Source organism: Henckelia pumila, chromosome 2 (genome assembly GCF_033568475.1).
Source record: "Henckelia pumila isolate YLH828 chromosome 2, ASM3356847v2, whole genome shotgun sequence".
Taxonomy (NCBI): Eukaryota; Viridiplantae; Streptophyta; class Magnoliopsida; order Lamiales; family Gesneriaceae; genus Henckelia; species Henckelia pumila.
Window position 1 is genome coordinate 7,897,142 of NC_133121.1, and position 9,253 is coordinate 7,906,394.

The window sequence follows — 9,253 nt, forward strand, 5'->3', positions numbered from 1 at the left end:
TAATTGATTTTTTGGAGCATCGCTCAAAATTAGAAATTTTTGCTAATTATTGTAGAGTGAGTAGCTTTGAATGTAGCCTAATGATGAAATATTTTCAACTGTTTAAAAAAAAAACTTAAACATAATTTTTTTTTGAAGGGTAAAGCCAGTCATTTTATTAACATAATTTAATGTCTAACATTACACACCCAAAGTATTTTAACATAATTTTATTAACATAATTTATTGTAATTAGGTTTGATAATTTTTTTTAAAAAAAAATCGTGCATAAATTATTATAAATAATATAATTTTTTAAAAAAATTAATAAATCAGCAGCCTCACATAAATCATTATAAATAACATAAACATTTCAAAATAAATCAAGTGCAAATTGCTCAAAAATCCCTAATGCAAACATGTTTTGCTCTGCACTCCCTAGCCATTTTTTTGTACCACAATTTTTGTTAATTTGTACCACATTTTGTATGATTTTGTACCATATCTTGTATTGTTTTGTATCACATTTTATGACTAGGGACCCCAAAGCAAAATATGTTTGCATTTGGGGATTTTCGAGCAAATTGCCCATAAATCAATCATGCATGAAACGTATGTATAATATATATATAATTCAAAACTCATAAACCATACATAAATCAATGAAATAATTTTAAAAAATGTAAAAAAAACTAGCGATCGACTAGTCCGTTTAGGAGATTAGCTGGCCGAAAAATATATAGTTTATCATAACCTCCGTGGTAGAGTCTCTATATCTATGATTGTAAAACCTTCGTAGTAGAATCTCATTCACCGAGATGAATGTATAAAAACTTGAAAAGGAATTAATTATTTTATGGTCGCATGTGGATAACAAATTACAAATAATTAAAATAATTCAAACAATTTATGTGGTTGTTCCAGCCTAGCTCGTTTTCGATTTCAAGCATGTATAGGAATATAGATATATTTATTATTTACACACATCGAATTGTGTTGTAACATAATTTGGTAATAGTGTGTTTACAGTTTACATTGTCAGTCAAATCACTAATATGATCATTTAAAGAGTCTGATGATGTCGGAATTTTACCTCGGGTTCGGTCTGGTAGAATGGATCCTCCAATTTCTTTATGGAGCAGGTCGGGTCGGGTGTGGCGGAACTGCACAAGCAACAGCTAGGTCAAAGGGACGCCGAAGGTGTTTTCGGCGTGACCCCTCCGATGCCTAAGTCAGTGTCTTGAAGGCAGAGAGTATGATTAATGCGAAAACTGAGAGATATGAGTGCGTGAATATAAAAGTGAGTAGTGAATAATGAATAATACCTGTATTTATAGTAGAAATAGAATAAGTTACCTAGTCGAATTATAACATGTTAGGGAGTAGGACTCCTCACTCATTGGTCCCTTTGTAAGCTTATCTCTATCTCATAAATATTTGATAAGATCTAAGCTTATCTCGTATATATCAAAATCCCACTTGAATTAGAAAAATATTGTACATGGCCTATTAAAGCATAACCTAGCTCGGCCCATTATGACCAGCCCAGGTCATGACAAAGCCCAACATAGCTTTGGACTGGACTGGACCCTACCACCTTGGGCTATGCTAGGTAAACCCATTATAAACGGGCTCGGGTGGAAATATTTTATCGGAGTAACAATAGTACCTTCCTAACTGGTCTAAAAGAAGAATGAGTTTAGACCAATTACTCAGTCCTGACCCCGTTCTATACAGGCTTTGTACAGACAGCCCAGAATTGAACCCACGAGATGTGTTTCTTTGAACGGTCCAGATCAAGATTCGCGTGATGTGCTTTTAATGGACGACTCAGATGTCTTAGGACGGTGCATCTCCCGAAGCCTTAGTAGCTCTGACCTGTCCCGTCCCGAACCGTAGATCAAGAAGCTAATCGATGGCTTAGATCATCTCACCTCCTCTATAAATAGGTCAGTAAAAATTTTGTTTTTTACTTTTCACTTTTGTACTGTCACGCTGCCAAAATTTCAAGAGCTCCCCCGACCCGGACTACTTGCTCCCGACCTGCTCATTTACTTACCAAGCTTCAACTGTTCCACCTGTAAGTCTTCCTTTCACTAGGTTAGTTAACATGTCTTCCCCAGATGAGACCTCTATTAGAGAAATAGTAGAATTTGTTGAAACACCCAGCTCTCCCCTTAACAACCCCGAGTCCTCCGACTCGGATAATCCAAGCTCAGACCTGGATCTGTCGGAGACTCGTATAGAAAAATTAAAGCGATTGCACAAACTCAGGTCAGATGAAGCCCGATTATCTGCCAAAGGGAAACAATGGTATGAAGTCCTGGCCTCCCATCTAAGTCCAGACCTAGGTCCCCTCATTAGGGAGAAATCGGGAATGCCCGATACCTATGATCTTATAATCCCGGGCCGTAAAGACCGGGCTCACAGACCCCCTCCTAATTTCTTGAGCTTCAGCCTAGATCAAATCAAGATGGGTTTAAGATTTCCAGTCCCGAACTGCATTTCCTACTTGTGTCAATACTTTTGTGTGTGCCCGAGTCAATTATCCCCGAACTCTTTTAGTTCAATTCTATCATTAGGTGTACTTTTCTGTTTCTTCCGAATTCCCTTAGACATAGGAAATTATATTTACTTCTTGCAAATTAAGAAAACCGCCCCGGGCCGCTTCTATATTTCCATGCGACCCGAATACCCCTTTCTGAAGGGTAAGCCTAGCTCCCACAAAGGCTGGACAAACAGATACTTTTTTGTCAACCCCAACCAGCCATGGGAATGCCGGTCTAACTGGGCTATGAACTTTACCAGTCTGAACTGCCAGCTTTACCTAGTCACAACTTTACCAATTTTATCAACACCATGTCTGCGCAAACTTTTGATATTGAGAGCCTGATTGGGGAGGATCTGCTCTGTCATTATGGCTTCAGTGGGAAGGGAGTAGAGATCCAAGGGGATGTAGGTAGTACCCCTGTACCCGTGCTCCTTATCTTAGACTGATTCCCCTTATGCCTTTGATTTACCGTATTTTTATATATGTATACATTTTTTATTTTTAGACGACAGGATCAAATCTGCCGCTATGCCTGCCAACTTCAGAGCTGCACTAAAGAACTTGAAGAGGAAGAAAACAGAGGACAGTGAGGCCAGAACTCATCCCGAACCTCCTCCCCCTGAACAGTCAAAAAAGAAAGCTTCCAAAACCAAGGAAAAGCCCAGCGCCAATCTTCCCGAGCTTGAGCAGCCGTCCATTGTTTCCTCGTCCCGAGCCCGTGGCAAAGAACCCATAATAGAGTTCGGGTCCCTACCTGACGCTGAACCTCAGGGAATGCCAGATCAGCCCGGGGTCCCAGAGATGTCATTTTTCTCGAAGCCCGACCCCCAAGGGTGCCTAGGCATAATGCAGAACCTGATTTCTCGTTCTGATTTAAAAATCCTTCAAGGAGTGCCTACCCTGGAGGCTGAACAGAACTTCGCTCTTGCATCACTGCAGGTATATTGCATTTTTTGATCTTACCTTGTATACGGAGCTGTCCTGTACCGAGCTGGGTTTTAAACTTCATGTTTTCACAGGCTCTAGCTTGGGGAGGGGAGATCACCAGCCGAGCTTTCAAAGACCGGGAGGAACACAACCTGAACCAGGAGGCCTTCGTTGCTCGGATTTCTGAGCTCACACGAAAAACCCGGGAAATGAAGGCTGATCATGATGAAAAGGTGACCGAGATGAGGGTGGAGATTGAATCCATACGGGATGCTCTGGAGGCTGCTCATAAAGAGGTTGCCGAGCTGGAAGTGGACAAGATTGAACTAAAGAACCAAGCACGGGCCCTGACTCGGGAACTTGAGGCTGCGAAGGAGGTCGGGAAAAGAGAATTCTTGAATTCCGCTGATTTTGCTAACGCCGTAGCTGAGAAGGCAGCTACTTTTTTCGACGAGGGTTTTAAGGGGTGTTTAGCCCAGTTCAGGGCTAATGGGTATTCCGAGACCGAGCACCCCGCCCTTTTCCTGGACTGTTCCAAGGCCCTAGATGACATGCCTGATGAGGACTCCGAGGAGGCCGAGCCGGAGAAAACAACAAGTCCCGGCCAGAACTCAAGGCCACAGGATGCCCCCACCCCTTGATTATTTCTTCTTCCTGCTCTGAATTGTCTAAAAACATGATATGAATGATACCCTGCGTGGTCATCGATTTTTGTTATTGCCCGGGTCGGGCTGACACATTGTTGCTATGGATGAATGTTTATTTCTTATTCTATTTTTAGTTCGGGTTTCTTTAAAAAATGCGAGAAATTTTACCAAGTCCGACTGTTTTAAGGCCCCGATCTGCGTGTGCCCGGACTGTTTTAATAACTGAAACCAAACTTATCATGCAAGTTTATAAGGTCCCGACCTATATATGCCCGAACTGACTTAATAACTGAGCAACCTTATGCAAGTTTATGAAGTCCCGACCTATATATGCCCGAACTGACTTAATTACGGCAGGGCGATAAATGAATTTATTCAACCTTAATTCAGCCCCTGATCTCGATCCATATTTAAACTTTTAAGTTCTAAGTACCGTTAATGGAAATTGTTTTAATGCTAGACCTGCTTACTACCGAAGTAGTTGATGTGCTGGACCTGCTCAGCTATTAGGCTCTAATACTGATATGGGTTTTAAGTGCCAGACCTGCCTGGGCTTTGAGACCACTAATGTGGATTTTGAGTGCCAGACCTGCCTGGGCTTTGAGACCACTGATGTGGATTTTAAGTGCCAGACCTGCCTGGGCTTTGAGACCACTTATGTGAATTTTGAGTGCCAGACCTGCCTGGGCTTTGAGACCACTGATGTGGATTTTGAGTGCCAGACCTGCCTGGGCTTTTGAGACCACTGATGTGGATTTTGAGTGCCAGACCTGCCTGGGCTTTGAGACCACTGATGTGGATTTTGAGTGCCAGACCTGCCTGGGCTTTTGAGACCACTGATGTGGATTTTGAGTGTCAGACCTGCCTGGGCTTTGAGACCACTGATGTGGATTTTAAGTGCCAGACCTGCCTGGGCTTTTGAGACCACTGATGTGGATTTTGAGTGCCAGACCTGCCTGGGCTTTGAGACCACTGATGTGGATTTTAAGTGCCAGACCTGCCTGGGCTTTTGAGACCACTGATGTGGATTTTGAGTGCCAGACCTGCCTGGGCTTTGAGACCACTGATGTGGATTTTGAGTGCCAGACCTGCCTGGGCTTTGCAAGGTATGTTTCTCAAAAAATTGTTTTATAAAAACAGGCCAAAACTTTTCAGCGCCATATTTCCAAAATAAAATTGACACTAGACAGTAATGATCCTAATGTAAACAAGAAAACTTCAAAAATATAAATAACTGGTTAAGTGCCAGTTTAGTGAAAAATAGATAACATGATGAGGCCCGAACTGAGCTGTTAGGGATAATATTTTTTCAAGTGCTGAGCGTTCCATGGCCTTTTTCCCTTTTTACCTTGAGCATCTTCCAAGTAATATGCGGCTACTCCGGCTTTTCCTATCACTTTGAATGGGCCTTCATACTTGGCTTCTAGCTTTCCTCGTTCCCCTTGATGTTGTATTTTTCGCATAACCAGGTCTCCCTCTTGGAAAACCTTGGGGTATACTCTTTTGTTGTATGCTTGGGTCATTCTTTTGCGATAGGCCGCTAGCCTAATTGCAGCTCGGGACCTGTTTTCTTCGAGTAAATCTAGATCCATTGCTCGTAATTCTTGATTGTTTTCCCCATACGCCATGATTCTTGCACTCTCTTGCCCTATCTCTGTTGGGAGCACAGCTTCAGTCCCGTATACCATGCTGAAAGGGGTTTCACCTGTACCGGACCGAGTTGTAGTTCGGTAGGACCACAATACGGAAGGGAGCTCATCTGCCCACTTGCCCTTAGCCGCATCCAGTCGTGTCTTGAGAGCTTGGACTATCGTTCTATTGGTAACTTCGACCTGTCCATTCCCCCGTGGATACGCAACAGAGGTGAAAACCTGTTCAATCTTCATTTCTTGACACCATGCTCGGACTTTAGATCCACAAAACTGTCGCCCATTGTCTGACACTAGCCTGCGAGGGATCCCAAAGCGGCATACTATATTTTTCCATAAAAAATTGAGCACTTCGTTCTCCGTAATCTTCGCAAGGGGTTCGGCCTCCACCCATTTGGAAAAGTAATCGACTGCGACCAACAAGAATTTCCTTTGTCCTGTGCTAACAGGGAATGGCCCTACTATGTCCATCCCCCATTGGTCAAAAGGGCAAGCAGCCACCACTGCCTTCATGTACTCTGCAGGTCTCCACTGTAGGTTAGCGTGTCTTTGGCAATTATAGCACGAATGAACCAGATCTGAGGAGTCTTTGCGCATAGTAGGCCAAAATAAACCAGCAAGAAGAGCTTTGCGAGCTAGGGCAAGACTGCCCAGGTGACTTCCGCAAGACCCTTCATGAATTTCTCATAATACGTAATTTGCCTCGTCAGGGCCTAAACACTTTAACAAGGGCTGAGAGAAAGATCTCTTGAACAAAACTTGATCGATCATGACGAAGAGAAGAGCCCTTCTTTTTACTTCCTTGGCCTTTTTGTTATCATTTGGTAATTCCTTCTTAGTCAGATATGTGTGTATGTCATATCTCCAATCCCATTCTGGTACTTGAGTTAGCATATCATCAAGAGTTTCCAACTGAGACACAAGTTCCCGACCTGCAACAATGGGATCAGGCCGATCATTCAATGCACTAGCTAGGCGAGCCAAATGGTCGGCCTTGATGTTCTCAGCGCGGGAGATGAGCTCTAAATTCAGCTCGGTGAATCCTTCCTTAGCTGTGTCTAATGCCTTAGCATATTTCCTCATTTTATCATCTTTGACCTCAAACTTTCCGTTGCTCTGCTGAATAGCTAGTTGGGAATCGGAATATAGAGTAGCCCGGGAGATACCCAAATTCCGTGCTGCCTTAAGTCCGAGTAGAAATGCCTCATATTCTGCTTCATTGTTAGAGGCTCTGAAGTCCAATCTGATTGATATATTAGTTTCTTCACCCCAAGGTGAGATGATCACGATTCCAGCTCCGCTCCCTGACTGACATGATGACCCATCTACAAAAATCTTCCATAACTCTTCTTGTTCTAGCTGGACTGTCTCTGCCAAGAAGTCAGCCAGGGCTTGAGATTTTATAGCTGTTCGAGGTTCAAACTTGAGATCGTACTCACTCAATTCTGTGATCCATCTGACCAGTCTACCTGATGCATCTGGATTAGTTGCAATTTTTCCCAGGACGCTATTGGTGAGCACGGTGATGGGATGTGACAGGAAGTAAGGCCGTAATTTTCTTGCGGTGATTACCAGAGCTAAGGCAAGTTTTTCTGGGGTTAAATAATTGAGCTCGGCTCCCTTCAAGACATGACTCACAAAATAAACAGGCTGATGATTTGCCCCGTCCTTCCTGACCAGGACTGAACTGGCTGCTCGGGGTGTGACTGCCAGATATAGGAACAACTCTTCCCTTGGAATAGGCTTATTCAGCACGGGCAATTGTTTTAAATAGGTCTTCAAATCCTGGAAGGCCTTCTCACTTTCCTCATTCCATTCGAAATTTTTGGTCTTTCGCAGTGCCTTGAAGAAAGATAAACTTTTATCTGCAGATCTGCTTATAAACCGGGCTAATGCGGTAATTCTTCCTGTCAGCCTTTGTACTTCCTGTACATTTCTGGGCGAGCTCATAGAAATGATAGCTTGGACTTTTTCAGGATTTGCCTCAATTCCCCTTCTCGTAACCATGTAACCTAGGAATTTACCAGCCCGGACTCCAAAAGTACACTTGCTAGGGTTTAGCTTCAATTGATAATTTTTCAATGTCTGGAATGTTTGAGCCAGGTCGGTGATGAACTGGTCTGCAGTTCGGGTTTTGATCAGGATATCATCAACGTATACCTCAATGTTTTTTCCAATTTGTTGCTCGAACACTTTGTCCATTAGTCTCTGATATGTTGCCTCGGCATTTTTGAGTCCAAACGGTATGACCACATATCAATAAGTTCCAGTTGATGTGACAAAACTCACTTTGTCTTTGTCCTCTTTTGCCAAGGGAATTTGGTGATATCCCTGATAAGCATCCAAGAAACTGAGTAATTCATGCCCTGCAGTCGAATCAACCAGCTGATCGATTCTAGGTAGGGGGTAACAATCTTTAGGGCATGCTTTATTCAAATCTCGAAAATCTACACACATGCGCCATTTTCCCGTAGACTTTGGAACTAGGACTATGTTGGACAACCAGGTCGGGAAGTGAATTTCTTCAATGTGCCCCACCTTGAGTAACTCGTCCACCTGCTCCTTTATTACTGCATCCTTTTCAGGACCGAAGTGTCGTTTCTTTTGAATAATAGGGCGATAACCTTTTATCACATTGAGCTTGTGTTATGATATTTCCCGATGAACCCCTACCAGGTCTGATACTGACCATGCAAAGACGTCTTTATTTTTTTGCAAGCATTCCAGCAGTGTTCGCTTCAACTCTGTTTCCAGGGTTCGAGCAATTTTTACTACCCCGAAAGGAGGGGAGATTATTACTTCTTCAGTTTCTTCTTCAGTGGTGACAATAGTATCTTCTATCAAGTTGATATTTTCCATGCCAGAAATTCCAGGTCGGTCGACGTTATCAGTCCTGGCTACTTTTTGCTCTATTCTGACCTCCTCCACATAACACTTGCGCGAAATAACTTGATCACCTTGCACCTCCCCAACCTCATTACCCACTGGGAATTTCATTTTCTGATGCAGAGCTGACGCCACAGCCATGAAAGTGGTCATGGCAGGTCTGCCTAATATAGCATTATAAGCGGATGGGGCATCCACTATAATGAAACTTACAATTCGGGTTTTGCGAGTGTTGTTTTTTCCAAGAGTTAAGGGTAGGTGGACTAATCCAACAGGTCGGATGGCATGACCCATGAAACGAAAGAGTGATGTTACCACAGGCTCCATCTTGTACTGTCTCAAATCCATTTGATTTATTGCTTCCTGGAATAAAACATTGACTGAACTGCCTGAATCCACGAATATCCGAGCTACGTCATAGTTTGCGATTGTGGCCCTTATTACCAGCGCATCGTTATGGTTGCTGGAAACCCCTTTCAAATCTTCTGGACCAAAGGAGAGGGTCGGGCCAGTATGGAAGATTTGATTCCCAATCTCCATATTTATTAATTTTCTACTGCTATTTTTCCTAGCTCGATTGGAATCTCCATCAGTAGGGCCTCCAGAAATCATGT